The following is a 16,952-nucleotide window of genomic DNA, read 5'->3' on the forward strand; positions in this document are numbered from 1 at the left end:
AATATACAATGTATAACATTTAGTGAAAAATGCCATAAAAGGGTCACAACTCAGCATGTAGCTGGCAAAGCCAGCGCTGTTCTTCCGTTGTGACCCAGGCGTACGCCGTTCGACGACGAGGCGGTTGTGCTATAATTTACTAAACTAATTACTATACCTAAACCTAACTAGAACTTGCTAGAACTATACCTAAAACATAAAGTTGAAACTAAAACTAAAACTTTGGAGTACTGATTTTCCGTCAATAAGTTTCCAAAATTGCCATATAGGCCAATGAAATTAGATTTATATTTGAACCCACGAGGCCTTAAGTCTATAGTTTGATGTTATGATCTGCGTGTAATTAGTGGCGCAGCTTAAATTAATCTAGCCGTGGGCGAAGTCGCGATCTGCGAGGCCCTTTTCTGTCACTGTGCCCGAAGGGGCTCGAGGCCGTGGGCGACGGCCCACATCGCCCACACCTAGCCTAGCCACTGTGTGTAACTCGCGGGATCGGATGACGTTCCTGTAGTAGTTGGCTGACGCCTTGGCAGTGCGCGGGCGGCGCGGGTCGGCGAAGTCCACGGCGTGCAGACCGAACCGAGTCCTGTCAGCAAATATGGGCTTTGTGGTGTTGGTAATGAGGAAGGGATGGTCATAGAGTTAGACCAATACAAGTCTGCAACTATTCTGATAGCACACGCAACTTCTATGAAATTATAACGTATAAATAACACTTGCACTGTGTATGCTATCAAAATTGTAGCAGACTTTTCTTGAACCAATTTTTAAACATGCAGATACGTCTGCGAGCGATATTCAGTCACCTGCAATAATATGTTACTCTTCGAAGGCCGCAAAAATATGTGACACAATCTTAATGCTCTACAAATAAGGTCGTGTCAGATATTTTTGCGGCCTTCGAAGAATAACATATTATTGCAGGTGACTTTTCCTTTAATTTAATTTTTCCTTTAATATAAAATTAAAACATTTTCTTGGTATAGGCCAAAAAGTAAAGTAATACTAAAAAAAACGAACTATAAGTTTAGCAAGAAATGAAAATTTCATTTTCACCACAACAGCTCGTATAAAAGGGTCTCTCTTTACCCTATTTGTCAAAAACGGGTAAAAATAGTTTCGCTGACTGTACATACATACAATAGGTACAAGTACAGTCGCCTTCAGATATATCGGCGCGGCCGAGGTGCTCACTAATATCTGAACACGCCTCTATTATCAAGGCGCTAGAGTGCGTGACCAGATATTATTGACCACCTCGGCAGCTCCGATATATTTGATGACGAGTTTACAAGCGAAATGCACACTAAGTATTTGAATGACATTAGTCTGATGACTGACATCAATCGGTGTACGATCGAATTGTGCTGCTAGCACAGAATAAATAATAGGAAACTTCCTACAAAACCGAAGTTTGACAGCGGTTCAGGGTCGAATCATTGTGTCCCTTTCTAATATTTAATTATTTTACATTTTTATTTGTATTAATTTTTAACAAGCAGAAACGTATGCGAACGATGCTCAATGCGATGTTGGGTTAGTTCAAGTCTCACCCAAGACAGTAATTTTTCCACTTTTAAATTTTTATTTGTATTAGGTATAAGTTAGGTTAAGTAATAATGCTATGCCCTTGCAGGGCTCATGTTTGAAACAACTCATTTGTTATTTAATACCCATATGTACAACATGAACGCAAATAAAGAACTTGAAACTTGAAATATGTGGCACTATCCCTTTCGGCTATGTACGGTTGTCAAAATTCAAGTCATTATCTTATCTGTGGTCGTGCAAAGGGACATCAAGTTGAGTCAACCCTAATAATTGCTCGGAGCAATGCTGAGCCGAGCGGAGCCGAGTTTGGCCGAAGTCAGGAGTCTCGCACCCCTACTGCTGGTCTACTTACTGGTATCCATCCACCCACTCGAAGTCGTCCATGAGCGACCACGCCGTGTAGCCGACCACGTTCACTCCATCCTCTATGGCTAGCAGTACCTGAAAACTCATATAACTTCACTCCAATATTTACACGGCTGCATTAACCATGATGACTTCCATAGACCGGCCTTACGGGCACCAAGAATGGTGCTAGTTCAGCGGTGTCACTCACTAATTCTAGCTAATCGTGCACACTAACGAAACTAGTTGCGACCAATCGCGTGCGTGATGCGTCATCAACGAATCGCGTTGTGGCGTTCGACTGCACGATTGGCTCGAATTCGTGTGCGTGACACCGCTGTACTGACGCTGGCACCATTCTTAGGGCCTCTGTCTTTACGAAGTAATATATATAAGTCATTGATGATTTTGTTCTCTTGTCTCTGGCTGGGACTCTGGGTCAAACAAATTTTAGAAAAAGGTTTCCTCTGTGGACAATACAATAAAAGTAAAATGTCCCGTTTCTATTATTCGAGTTTCAGGTGTAGCGTAAAAATTTGCTTTAGATTCCCTCTTTGTGATGTCTACAGTACCCCTGTGTCTTTTGTATGGGATTCTGAGTTTCCAAAACGCCTCTCTTGGGGCGCTGTTCAAAATCCCATACAAAAGACACTTCACGCATACGCGTACGCCACGTCACGCTATCGAATGAAATTTACACGAGGGGTTCTGGAAATAGGCGAACAAATTAGAGCTCTTTCCCACTGACGTCCAGTTTCTTGCGGGTACGGTTTCCTGCAGGATCCCGTTTTAGTAGTATACCAGCTATAGTAACGTTCACACTCTGCGGGATACTGCACGCATACTACAGAAAACGGGATCCCGCAGAAAACCGTACCCGCTGTACGTCAATGGGAAAGATCTCTTAAGCATGGTATGAGATGTGAGAATGACTCGGGAGGCTAACCTGTTCCAAATAGTCGTGGATGTAGTGGAGCCGGCCCGTGTCGTGCAAGGTGTCGTCGCTGGAGCACCCGTTCTCGGTGATCAGGATGCGGACGTCACCGTACAGCTGACGCGTCAGGTTCAGGTTGTGCCGGAAACCTTCAGGATTCACCTATTACATATAACAAACAAAACGTTGGAAAAATATAATTGCATGCAAGTCAGAAGCCGCTGGCAATAGGGAGACACTCCTGACTTCGGGCATTCTCGGCTCCGTTCGGCTCAGCATTGCTCCGAGCAATTATTAAGGCCCCTGTACACAATGGGCCAGCGTGGGCCAGTCTGGGGGACGCATTTATGCGTTGACACAACTTGACATCCGTTTGCGCGCACGACCACAGATACGATAATGACTTGAATTTTTGACAACCCTAAATAGTCGAAAGGGACAGTGCCATACATTAGAAAGGTACTGCATCATGATTCGTCGATGTTTTATTTTTATTTTATTTTATTCGGGATGCTTACTGCCTAATATACATACATAGGTTAATAGACTTATCTACTATATGCAAATTACAAGCTTCCACATATATAATGCTAAATAACATAAATATAAAGGTCTCAAATAGCAAAATATTACACTCTACATAGGAATATTCCTGATAAAAACTATGAACGCAAACTTAAGTCGGGTAACGTTAACTATCTATTGACAATAATATTTTTAACATTTTTTATCTTGCTGTGAAACAAATCTACATCGGGCATATCATTAAGTTCATTAAATAACCTTGAGAAACATTTTTTACGAATGTTATTGCGAGAAAGAGGGATGCGAAGCAAGGGTCTTCTGCGCAGTTGCGAGACAGGTATATAGAATTGTACTTTGCTCACAAGATCCGGAGAATCAACAACATAGGTATACCTTGGGCAATTTTCATTAATAAACTTACGTCATTTGCCGATCGTCTCTTAAATAAAGGGGCAAGATGGATTTTTTTGCATGACATAGAATAGTTGTCCATAGATAGCTTAAATTTAAAGGAGAGGAATCTAACATACTTCTTCTGAATTTTTTCAATATTTTCTGCATACACCTTATAGAACGGGTTCCATATTTGAGAAGCATATTCGAGTTGAGACCTTATACATAGGCACAGTATATGATTTTAATTGTTTTCATTTTTTTATAGTCACCAGCAGAACGAATCAGAAAGCCAAGAGCTTTATAAGCTTTGTCAGTAATACTTTCTAAATGCTCGTTAAAAGTAAGTTTATCATCATAAATGACACCTAGATCCCAGCCGACCTCCTCGACACTCTCGAACATGTACTGTCCCGGCTGCTCGCCCGGCGTCAGTGCGCGCACTGTGCGCGACGTGTAGTGGTTCAGTGTACATGAGCCCAACCTACCCTAAGCCACCCTGAGCCGTCGCTGGGCCACTGTTCCCTGCCCTCCAGCGCCGCGGCGACCTCCTCGACACTCTCGAACATGTACTGTCCCGGCTGCTCGCCCGGCGTCAGTGCGCGCACTGTGCGCGACGTGTAGTGGTTCAGTGTACATGAGCCTAACCTACCCTAAGCCACCCTGAGCCGTCGCTGGGCCACTGTTCCCTGCCCTCCAGCGCCGCGCCGACCTCCTCGACACTCTCGAACATGTACTGTCCCGGCTGCTCGCCCGGCGTCAGTGCGCGCACTGTGCGCGACGTGTAGTGGTTCAGTGTACATGAGCCTAACCTACCCTAAGCCACCCTGAGCCGTCGCTGGGCCACTGTTCCCTGCCCTCCAGCGCCGCGCCGACCTCCTCGACACTCTCGAACATGTACTGTCCCGGCTGCTCGCCCGGCGTCAGTGCGCGCACTGTGCGCGACGTGTAGTGGTTCAGTGTACATGAGCCTAACCTACCCTAAGCCACCCTGAGCCGTCGCTGGGCCACTGTTCCCTGCCCCCCAGCGCCGCGCCGACCTCCTCGACACTCTCGAACATGTACTGTCCCGGCTGCTCGCCCGGCGTCAGTGCGCGCACTGTGCGCGACGTGTAGTGGTTCAGTGTACATGAGCCTAACCTACCCTAAGCCACCCTGAGCCGTCGCTGGGCCACTGTTCCCTGCCCTCCAGCGCCGCGCCGACCTCCTCGACACTCTCGAACATGTACTGTCCCGGCTGCTCGCCCGGCGTCAGTGCGCGCACTGTGCGCGACGTGTAGTGGTTCAGTGTACATGAGCCTAACCTACCCTAAGCCACCCTGAGCCGTCGCTGGGCCACTGTTCCCTGCCCTCCAGCGCCGCGCCGACCTCCTCGACACTCTCGAACATGTACTGTCCCGGCTGCTCGCCCGGCGTCAGTGCGCGCACTGTGCGCGACGTGTAGTGGTTCAGTGTACATGAGCCTAACCTACCCTAAGCCACCCTGAGCCGTCGCTGGGCCACTGTTCCCTGCCCTCCAGCGCCGCGCCGACCTCCTCGACACTCTCGAACATGTACTGTCCCGGCTGCTCGCCCGGCGTCAGTGCGCGCACTGTGCGCGACGTGTAGTGGTTCAGTGTACATGAGCCTAACCTACCCTAAGCCACCCTGAGCCGTCGCTGGGCCACTGTTCCCTGCCCTCCAGCGCCGCGCCGACCTCCTCGACACTCTCGAACATGTACTGTCCCGGCTGCTCGCCCGGCGTCAGTGCGCGCACTGTGCGCGACGTGTAGTGGTTCAGTGTACATGAGCCTAACCTACCCTAAGCCACCCTGAGCCGTCGCTGGGCCACTGTTCCCTGCCCTCCAGCGCCGCGCCGACCTCCTCGACACTCTCGAACATGTACTGTCCCGGCTGCTCGCCCGGCGTCAGTGCGCGCACTGTGCGCGACGTGTAGTGGTTCAGTGTACATGAGCCTAACCTACCCTAAGCCACCCTGAGCCGTCGCTGGGCCACTGTTCCCTGCCCTCCAGCGCCGCGCCGACCTCCTCGACACTCTCGAACATGTACTGTCCCGGCTGCTCGCCCGGCGTCAGTGCGCGCACTGTGCGCGACGTGTAGTGGTTCAGTGTACATGAGCCTAACCTACCCTAAGCCACCCTGAGCCGTCGCTGGGCCACTGTTCCCTGCCCTCCAGCGCCGCGCCGACCTCCTCGACACTCTCGAACATGTACTGTCCCGGCTGCTCGCCCGGCGTCAGTGCGCGCACTGTGCGCGACGTGTAGTGGTTCAGTGTACATGAGCCTAACCTACCCTAAGCCACCCTGAGCCGTCGCTGGGCCACTGTTCCCTGCCCTCCAGCGCCGCGCCGACCTCCTCGACACTCTCGAACATGTACTGTCCCGGCTGCTCGCCCGGCGTCAGTGCGCGCACTGTGCGCGACGTGTAGTGGTTCAGTGTACATGAGCCTAACCTACCCTAAGCCACCCTGAGCCGTCGCTGGGCCACTGTTCCCTGCCCTCCAGCGCCGCGCCGACCTCCTCGACACTCTCGAACATGTACTGTCCCGGCTGCTCGCCCGGCGTCAGTGCGCGCACTGTGCGCGACGTGTAGTGGTTCAGTGTACATGAGCCTAACCTACCCTAAGCCACCCTGAGCCGTCGCTGGGCCACTGTTCCCTGCCCTCCAGCGCCGCGCCGACCTCCTCGACACTCTCGAACATGTACTGTCCCGGCTGCTCGCCCGGCGTCAGTGCGCGCACTGTGCGCGACGTGTAGTGGTTCAGTGTACATGAGCCCAACCTACCCTAAGCCACCCTGAGCCGTCGCTGGGCCACTGTTCCCTGCCCTCCAGCGCCGCGCCGACCTCCTCGACACTCTCGAACATGTACTGTCCCGGCTGCTCGCCCGGCGTCAGTGCGCGCACTGTGCGCGACGTGTAGTGGTTCAGTGTACATGAGCCTAACCTACCCTAAGCCACCCTGAGCCGTCGCTGGGCCACTGTTCCCTGCCCTCCAGCGCCGCGCCGACCTCCTCGACACTCTCGAACATGTACTGTCCCGGCTGCTCGCCCGGCGTCAGTGCGCGCACTGTGCGCGACGTGTAGTGGTTCAGTGTACATGAGCCTAACCTACCCTAAGCCACCCTGAGCCGTCGCTGGGCCACTGTTCCCTGCCCTCCAGCGCCGCGCCGACCTCCTCGACACTCTCGAACATGTACTGTCCCGGCTGCTCGCCCGGCGTCAGTGCGCGCACTGTGCGCGACGTGTAGTGGTTCAGTGTACATGAGCCTAACCTACCCTAAGCCACCCTGAGCCGTCGCTGGGCCACTGTTCCCTGCCCTCCAGCGCCGCGCCGACCTCCTCGACACTCTCGAACATGTACTGTCCCGGCTGCTCGCCCGGCGTCAGTGCGCGCACTGTGCGCGACGTGTAGTGGTTCAGTGTACATGAGCCTAACCTACCCTAAGCCACCCTGAGCCGTCGCTGGGCCACTGTTCCCTGCCCTCCAGCGCCGCGCCGACCTCCTCGACACTCTCGAACATGTACTGTCCCGGCTGCTCGCCCGGCGTCAGTGCGCGCACTGTGCGCGACGTGTAGTGGTTCAGTGTACATGAGCCTAACCTACCCTAAGCCACCCTGAGCCGTCGCTGGGCCACTGTTCCCTGCCCTCCAGCGCCGCGCCGACCTCCTCGACACTCTCGAACATGTACTGTCCCGGCTGCTCGCCCGGCTTCAGTGCGCGCACTGTGCGCGACGTGTAGTGGTTCAGTGTACATGAGCCTAACCTACCCTAAGCCACCCTGAGCCGTCGCTGGGCCACTGTTCCCTGCCCTCCAGCGCCGCGCCGACCTCCTCGACACTCTCGAACATGTACTGTCCCGGCTGCTCGCCCGGCGTCAGTGCGCGCACTGTGCGCGACGTGTAGTGGTTCAGTGTACATGAGCCTAACCTACCCTAAGCCACCCTGAGCCGTCGCTGGGCCACTGTTCCCTGCCCTCCAGCGCCGCGCCGACCTCCTCGACACTCTCGAACATGTACTGTCCCGGCTGCTCGCCCGGCGTCAGTGCGCGCACTGTGCGCGACGTGTAGTGGTTCAGGGCGAAGAAGTCGAACGAGCCTGCAATCCAATTTTGTATGTAAGAAAGACGACATTAAGTACATTTTTTTTTGGGTCGAGTTAATGTAGCAGGCCGTCTTCAATAATTGATGAGAAAGTTGCATTTTATCCATCAGTGTGGCAAAGTAAGTTATGCAAATATTGAGATATTTCCTCATGTTATGCCGGCTGTAGTGTACACACTTGTCGAGAGACCCCGAGACAGGCCGAGAACGAGTGTGTACATGCTGCTCCCTTCTCCTCCCGCTCTTCCTTGTCTCGTCTCGCGCTTCTCCTATTATTGCCGGCTGTACACACTGCTCGAGATACCCCGAGACAGGCCGAGAACGAGTGTGCATCTACATACTGCTCCTTTCTCGCCTCGCTCTTACTCGTCTCGTCTCGCGCTTCTCCGATTGGATCGGAGCGGTGCCGAGACTCTCGCCGAGCGTGTACAGCCGGCATTAGCTGGTAGAATTTAGTTTGAAATGATTATTTTAAATGAAAACTGTACCCAAAATCAAAATATGCTTTATTCAAGTACCTATCTAGGCCTAGCAACAAGTACTTTTGAATGAGACAATATTTAATAGCGTTGAAATGGATTTAATTTGTCTATTTCAGTTTATATAATATTACCTTTTACCAGCTGGATCTCCTCAGGTGTAAGAGCAGGCAGCCTGGAGCGAGGGTAGCCCTCCTTCTCACTCTTCAGCGCCATGTAGGCCTCCAGCGTGGGCGGCCACCCGCCCTCCGCCGAGAAAATGGGGTGAGTGTAGCGGCCGAACTGGATTTAATGAGAAATTATTTAAATTAGAAAGTGATGAGAACATGTTAGGCAATCTTTTTACCACACCAGTTCGTAAAGGCTCTATTTATTCTTCAATAACTGTTGAGAAAGTTGCATTTTATCCGCAAGAGGGGCAAAGGGGCTGTCCATAAAATACGTCTTACGTCCCTAAAATCATCTAAAAATCATGCTTCGAATGACCCCGTTTCCTCCTATGTCATGCTACCATCATCCGATGTCCAGACCCCCCCCCCCCCTAATTTGAAATGACGTAATTTATGAATAGCCTGTTAGTTGGTGGCGTTGGTAAAACAATTGCGCGGTGATTTTCTTAGCAGGACTTCACGGGATGACTCACGCGCTAGACCGGGCCGGGCCCGGGCCGAGGCGTACAACATGCCATTTTCTATGACGGCTGATCGGTGATCACGTGGTGCTTTCCATAGAAAACGATTGAGATTATGAGTTTGAGTAGTAATTGTATGTTATGTGTCCTATAGGTAAAACTTACAGCATATTCTCTGGCCAATAGCGTCAACTCCAAGTCAGCTTCAGTTTTCGGCTCCAGCCAAAACTCCTGATTGGTGATAGACACTTCGCCTGCCAAATAAAACATAGGTACCTACTTGAAAGTCACACAGACCTGCCCGCGCCATACTATTGAACGTGAATGAAAAACCCGGGGTCGGATCAATAACTAAGTATTTAAGTCCGACTCACGCTTGACTGCATATTTCTAATAGGTTTTCCTGTCATCTATACAACAAACAACTATTTTGTGTATTTTTTTTCAAAATTGCATTGTATATTGTAGACCCAGTAGTAGTAGTTACGGAGATAAAGGGGGGGGGGTGATGGTCGGACAGACAGACGGACAGGAGCATGTGGACAGCGGAGTCTTAGTAATATAGGGTCCAGTTTTTATGTATGGCTTCTGTATAGTAATAATATCTATCTAATATATACATACATACCTTTAAACGAGCAATTTTGTTTATTTATTTATTTATATATATATTTCGGGGATCTCGGAAACGGCTCTAACGATTTCGATGAAATTTGCTATATGGTGGTTTTCGGGGACGGTAAATCGATCTAGCTAGGTTTTATCTCTGGAAAAACGCTCATTTTTGATTTTTTATGTTTTCCGAGCGCCGATCGGCCTCCCAGATATTTAGTAGGTAATAATATCTGAATGCGCCGCTCGCTGTAACTTACCGCCATATTTATGTTTATACTCCTCGTCGTATATCCTGTACGCCGCCGCGTGCGCGAGCAGGACGTACTTCGTGCACAACAACGCTCCTATCTCGTGGTCCTGAAAACAAGAAGCATCAATAAACACAAGCACCCATGGATATAAGCAACATCAGAGGAGCCACTTATGCGTTGCAGACCCTTGAGAACTCCGACCTCTGAAAGGATGACTCACGCTAGACCGGGCCGGGGCCGAGCCGGAGCTTCCGGCGCTTCGTTTTCTACGGAAAGCACCACGTGATCACCGATCAGCCGTCATAAAAAATGTCATGACAGACGCCTCTGCCCGGGCAAGGCTCGGTTTAGCGTAGGTTCATCCTTAAAGAACCCTATGTCGAAGGAAATTCCTCAAAAAGGGAGGTTCCCCCACATTCTGCATGTTCTAGGAAGAATCGAGCGAGATGTCCACTTATTCTTGGTGTGCCATGTATCTAAGAAGTGCCTTCACCTTCAACCCTGGAGCGATCATGTCCCTGTAGGCGCCGTCGCAGACGAAGCAGGGCTCGTTGATGGTGATCCAGGTGTGGAACTGTGGACGCGGCCGGCGAACAGAGCGAACACCACACGAGCGTAGTCCGCGAACCACTCCACCACGAGGGGGTTCGTCCATGTGATATGTGTCTAAGAAGGGATGAGCTTCACCTTCAACCCTGGAGCGATCATGGCCCTGTAGGCGCCGTCGCAGACGAAGCAGGGCTCGTTGATGGTGATCCAGGTGTGGACGCGGTCGGCGAACAGAGCGAACACCACACGAGCGTAGTCGGCGAACCACTCCACCACGAGGGGATTCGTCCAGCCTCCTAGGAGATGAAGGAGTTCCGTCAGATTTCAAAATTAAGGGACCCACAGATTACCAGTTCGCCGGACGATATCGGCCTGTCGGTTGTTCGGAGCTGTCGAATGTTGCGTTTAACTGACAGGCTGAAATCGTCCGGCGAACTGGTAATCTGTGGGCCCCTTTAAATATACTAGTGGCACTTTAACGGCCCGGCAGAGACATTGCGCGACCGGCGGCGGCAGCAACCATAGGTGGTGGTAACATAAGGTCCGGCGATCACTCAGATCACTGTGTCTCGCTCCATACTTAGGTTGCTGCCGCCTAGGAAACCTAAGAAACCATGGCGAGCAATATTAGCTAGTTTTATTAAAAATAACGTACCAAGATCCTGAAGGTTCTGTCCCCTCTGGTCTGGTCCCAATAGTAAGGGTTTACTACAGGGGCGATGCCCCGGGCAAGTAGGCCGTCGATTAGTTCGCTGTGGAAACGATTTCTTTCCGAAGAGGGTATATAAAGGATCTCAGCAAGATACTGCGTGGCGATGCCGGAAGTAAGGAGTAGGCCATCACATTTGTTACCAACAAGATCGTACCAAGGTCCTGTAGGTTCTGTGGCAAGTCCCAATGGTAGAGCGTCACTACAGCGGCGATGCCCCGGGCAAGGCGACCGTCGATTTAGACGCTGTAGTAGCCGCAGCCATCTTCGTACCTAAAGCCCTCAGGGTCTAGCAAAAACCTAAGAACAGTTTGATTAAAAATAACGTACCAAGGGCCTGTAGGTTCTGTGGAAGTCCCAATGGTAGAGCGTCACTACAGGGGCGATGCCCCGGGCAAGTAGGCCGTCGATCAGATCGATGTAGTAGCGCCAGCCATCTTCGTACCTAACGCCCTCAGGGTCTAGCAAAAACCGGCCTAAGAACAGTTTGATTAAAAATAACGTACCAAGGTCCTGTAGGTTCTGTGGAAGTCCCAATGGTAGAGCGTCACTACAGGGGCGATGCCCCGGGCAAGTAGGCCGTCGATCAGATCGATGTAGTAGCGCCAGCCATCTTCGTACCAAACGCCCTCAGGGTCTAGCAAAAACCGGCCTAAGAACAGTTTGATTAAAAATAACGTACCAAGGGCCTGTAGGTTCTGTGGCAAGTCCCAATGGTAGAGCGTCACTACAGGGGCGATGCCCCGGGCAAGTAGGCCGTCGATCAGATCGCTGTAGTATAGCGGCAGCCATCTTCGTATACCTAACGCCCTCAGGGTCTAGTAAAAACCTAAGAACAGTTTAATTAAAAATAACGTACCAAGGTCCTGTAGGTTCTGTGGCAAGTCCCAATGGTAGAGCGTCACTACAGGGGCGATGCCCCGGGCAAGTAGGCCGTCGATCAGATCGCTGTAGTATAGCGGCAGCCATCTTCGTACCTAAAGCCCTCAGGGTCTAGCAAAAACCTAAGAACGTTTTATTAACAATAACGTACCAAGGTCCTGTAGGTTCTGTGGCAAGTCCCAATGATACAGCGTGACTACAGGGACGATGCCCCGGGCAAGTAGACCGTCGATCAGATCACTGTAGTAGCGGCAACCGTCTTCGCTGATGCGGTTAGTGAAGCCGCTCGGAAGGAGACGGGGCCAGCTTATGGAGAACCTGTGGATTTATTATTTTATTTATTATTTGAACATGGTACTTGAGTGATTTATTTATGGGCATGAAACTTAAAATGGAAAAGATGTATAAATGTTTCAATTTCAATAATTTTTTAGTATTTTTACTTGGTTGTATCACAGAATAAATAATAGTACTAGGCACAGAAGACTCACTCTCTAACAAAACGCGTATGTTACGATCAGCACAGATATGACCGCTAGGTGGCGACAGCGCCACGCGCGGCTTATGGCAAACCCCAAAATTGGTGTGGAACGGATGTACTTTTAGCTACATGTAGCAAAGCGACGAAATCGCGGAGTGAGCCACGCCTGGTTGTATGTGAATGGTACTTATACATAGATCGATAGGTAGGTACATAGATATAGAGCAATCCCTAATCCATCAATCGGCCTAGGATTCTCTTCCCAAAGGTGTATGGAGTTGTAGTCCACTGATAAAGTCTGATAGCCTATCATACTCCCGATAAATTTTATGTGATTTTTCAATGACAAAATTTTCATTTTGCCGAACTCGTTTTCAACAACCACCGGATTTCAGAAGGATCACAAATCTAACATAGTTTTATTTGCGAAAAAATAACAAAAATTTGACCTTGTGACTCCCATGGATTTTTAAATAAATCACAAATGTAACCTAATCTTATACCTACCTATCAAAAAAAGTTGATCCATCCTTAAGCTTTCTCTCTGTCGGTCTCGGTTACCTGTAGAAGTCCACCCCCAACTCCTCAAGGATCTTGAGGTCTTCCTGCCAAAGGTGGTAGGAGTCGCAGGCCTCGTCGCCGGTGCTGCGGTCCGCGATGAAGTCCGGTCGGGTGTGCACGATGCGGTCCCAGACGCTCTCTCCTTTGTCTGGCAAACATACGGAACGGTCATGAGGTTGATGATGATGATGATGATCCTTCCGGCCGATTTCGGTTATGGCGACCACTTCGACTACTGGTTAGTTCGGCGCTCGTGAGCCCGAAGATGGCTGATGTAGCCGATCTAACCCCGCGCGCGCATAAATATACCTAAGTAATTATTTATAGATTTTCAAATTTTACAGCTTACCTATTGTTAGAGTCAGACCAAGAATAGTCTGCAGCGGATTTGATAGCCCACGCAGTGAAAGTGTTATTTTAAACGTCAAACTTCTATGAAATTATGACGTATAATGACACTTGCACTGCGTGGGCTATCAAATCCGCTGTAGACTTTTTTTGGTCCAACTCTAATCAAATTATATGGTGGGCTACTAGACATATAAAATCTAACTAGCTGTGCGTCATATTGCCATTACATAATTAAAAATATATTTAATTGTCCTAATAGTTACGCTTTAAATTTACTACTTAGCTAAGACATGGATATGTACATTAAATTAATTTGATCTATAGCCGTGAAGTCACGTCTGAACAGACGGCAGGTAAATCAATTAAATAGGCTTGAAGATGTAATAAAATAGGTGGATATATTTATAAATAATACGCGAAGACAGAAGACATTTTTAGGGTTCCGTACCCAAAGGGTAAAAACGGGACCCTATTATGTACTAATTAAGACTCCGCTGTCCGTCTGTCTGTCTGTCACATGCTGTATCTTAAGAACCGTGATAGCTAGACTGTTGAAATTTCCACAGATGATGTATTTCTGTTGCCGCTATAACAACAAATACTAAAAACAAAATAAAATAAATATTTAAGTGGGGCTCCCATAGAACAAACGTGATTTTTTTGTCGTTTTTGCGTAATGGTACGGAACCCTTCGTGCGCGACTCCGACTCACACTTGGCCGGTTTTGTTAAATAAGACTTACCACTGGCATTCCATCCTCCTTCTATCTGGTAGGCGGCTGACGCAGCTCCAAACCGGAATCCTGGAGGAAAGGTCTTCAGGCACGCCACCTCCAGCGCGCGAGTCAACGCTAGAACACTAATAGCATAGAAGGGTCATACATATTATAGCAAATAGTACACGTCTCTCCGGCCTCCTGCCTATTAATATAAACACAATTTTTGATTGTATCCGTATAAAACAAAAATACTTATACCTACTTTCGTATGTATATACTCACCTAGATATACATATGTGTCGTCGACCCAGGATTCAGGCTAAATTTAAGATTATGCACTATTTGATGTACATTTTATGACGGAAATCGCTAATTAAACATTGTATACCTACTTGCTAACTAATATTATTTACTGGTGGCTCTGTGTGTGTGTGGTGGTGTAGATCTCGCGATAAGCTTAGATAATGTAAACAAGTGAAAATAACGTCCCATATAACCATTCCAGTCGCAGAATCACAAAGTGGTAACTAAATGTCAGATGTGTCGTAACAGAGTCCACACAATGTGTCTAGAATTGTTTCGAAACAAAGTGTCGTCGCCGTGTCTACACTTTTCCGTAACAAGGTGTCGACACATTTGTGTGCACTTTGCGTGCGGTTTGCGACTAAATCTGACAGCAAATTTGTGACAGCAAATGTCAATATAAAATACCTCTTGAAAACCAAGGTTTGTCAAACTACTATTAGTGTCTCGTGTGCTCGTAATTCTAGTAAGTCATCATGGGCAATGCAAATGATAATAATCGACCGAAACCATATAAACACCCAACACCCGTCAACCTTTTACAGAAAAGTTTTTAAAGAAATTCAATAAGCTACTTAGGTCAGGCAACGAATGCTCCAAAAGTTGTAGAGGGAAATGCTCGGAACACAATTTTTGACTCCGTAACTCGGTTTGACAAGTTAGGAGGTGAACATATCAAAAGTCCCCGGCCGTAGCCCTTGAGCGGGGGGGAGAGAGGGGGCTTTGAAGGTCCCATTTTCCCGTTTTTCGATTATATCTCGGAAACTATGCATCTCAGCGACATGGCCACTTATACAAAATGAAAGTTAATTTAATTTGTTACAAGTTTATTCAGTCAATTTTTTCGATATGTTGAATAGTTTTTGAGATATCCGCTCTTGAAAGTTTATTTAGGGCTCTCAATTTTATCTTGATATATCTCAGTGAAGGTGCTAGGCCGTGTTTGGTATCGTTTTCGTATAAATCTGGGGTGCTGAATCCATTTAAGATATCACATTGACACCATTCCACAAAATAAAATAAAATCTTTTTAGGGTTCCGTACCTCAAAAGGAAAAAACGGAACCCTTATAGGATCACTCGTGCGTCTGTATGTATGTCCGTCTGAATACACAAAATAGTTCTTTACCTATAGATGACAGGAAAAGCTATAAGAAATGTGCAGTCAAGCGCGAGTCGGACTTAATGTACGGAACCCTTAATACGCGAGTCCGACTCGCACTTGGCCGGTTTTTTTGAAACTCTTCTTGACGCTTAAACGCTGAACCGATTTCGTTGAAATTTGGTATAGAAATAGTTTGCGTCCCGGAACAGGACATAGGATAGATCTTATAACCAAAATCATCTTTTGAAGGTGTGAAAAGTGGCGTGGAAATTTGTACGGGAAATCAATAACCGCTGAACCGATTTATATGAAATTTGGGATGGTCTACATCTTTGATTTAGTTAAAAATGATGAAATAACATGACTTCAAACCTAAACTTAAACAGTATTAACTTCAAGAAGTCAATTCTGAATTCCCCCCTACACCTCATTTCACACCTTTAAAGGATGATTTTTGAGATAACTTATTATATCCTGTCTCGGGACTCAAAATATATGTGTACCAAATTTAAATTAAAACTGTTCAGCAGTTTAAGCGTGAAGAGGAGTTTAAAAGAAAGTATTTTAATAAGTTTATATGTTTTTACTTCGGAATGGTGTCAATGTGATACCTTAACTAAAATTGGTACTGCGAATTTATACGAAAACGATACCAAACATGGCCTCGTAGCTTTACTGTTGTAGAAGTCAAAATAAAATTGAGAGCCCTAAATTCTTATTACTTGGCCAAACTTGTGTAGAAGGAAAAGGTAAAATAAAAGTCTTCGGCAGGAATATAAGACACAAATATATTTTTTTTTTGCGTTACTATTTCATTCATCAAATATAAACATACCTTGATTATACTATTCTAGTGAGATCCTCATAGATAAACAAAAACATTTACTTAAAAAATTACAAGGTCGAAATGTCACGGAACTTGTGAGAGTAATATGTGAAAAATATAAACTTTTATGACAAAAAAAATCTGGACACAATTTAAGAATCACCCAATTGCGTCGAGGAATCATCTGTATTTTTGCTTGTTTCATTACCTCCTCGCTTCTTTTTTGTCCTTTGTATTCTGTAGCAATTTGTTAGATCTGAAAATAAAGATAACTTGCGTCGTCACGGATGTCGATTTATAGGTTTTAGGGAGTGCAGAATTCGAAAACGATGATCATTTTATAATCCAAGATGGCGGCTACGTATTTTGTCATAAAAGTGGAATCCAAAATAGTCATCATTTTCGAAATCTGCGCCCCCTAAAACCTATAAAACGACATCCATGACGACTTTTATGACATAGTGCATGGCCGCCATCTTGGAATCCAAAATAGTCATCATTTTCGAAATCTGCGCCCCCTAAAACCTATAAAACGATATCCATGACGACTTTTATGACATAGTGCATTGCCGCCATTTTTAAATTGAAAATGTTATCATTTTCGAAATCTGCGCCCCCCAAAACCTATAAAACGACACCCATG

At 47.6% G+C, this 16,952-nt stretch overlaps 1 protein-coding gene across 1 annotated transcript in view; it reads left to right on the forward strand.

Annotated features, from left to right (window-relative positions):
• LOC134800724 (trafficking protein particle complex subunit 12) overlaps positions 1-16,952 on the forward strand; it is a 165,062-nt gene that overhangs the window by 109,683 nt on the left and 38,427 nt on the right. The gene's annotated exons all lie outside the window — the stretch shown is intronic.

This window comes from Cydia splendana, chromosome 20 (assembly GCF_910591565.1).
Source record: "Cydia splendana chromosome 20, ilCydSple1.2, whole genome shotgun sequence".
NCBI classification, from domain to species: Eukaryota; Metazoa; Arthropoda; class Insecta; order Lepidoptera; family Tortricidae; genus Cydia; species Cydia splendana.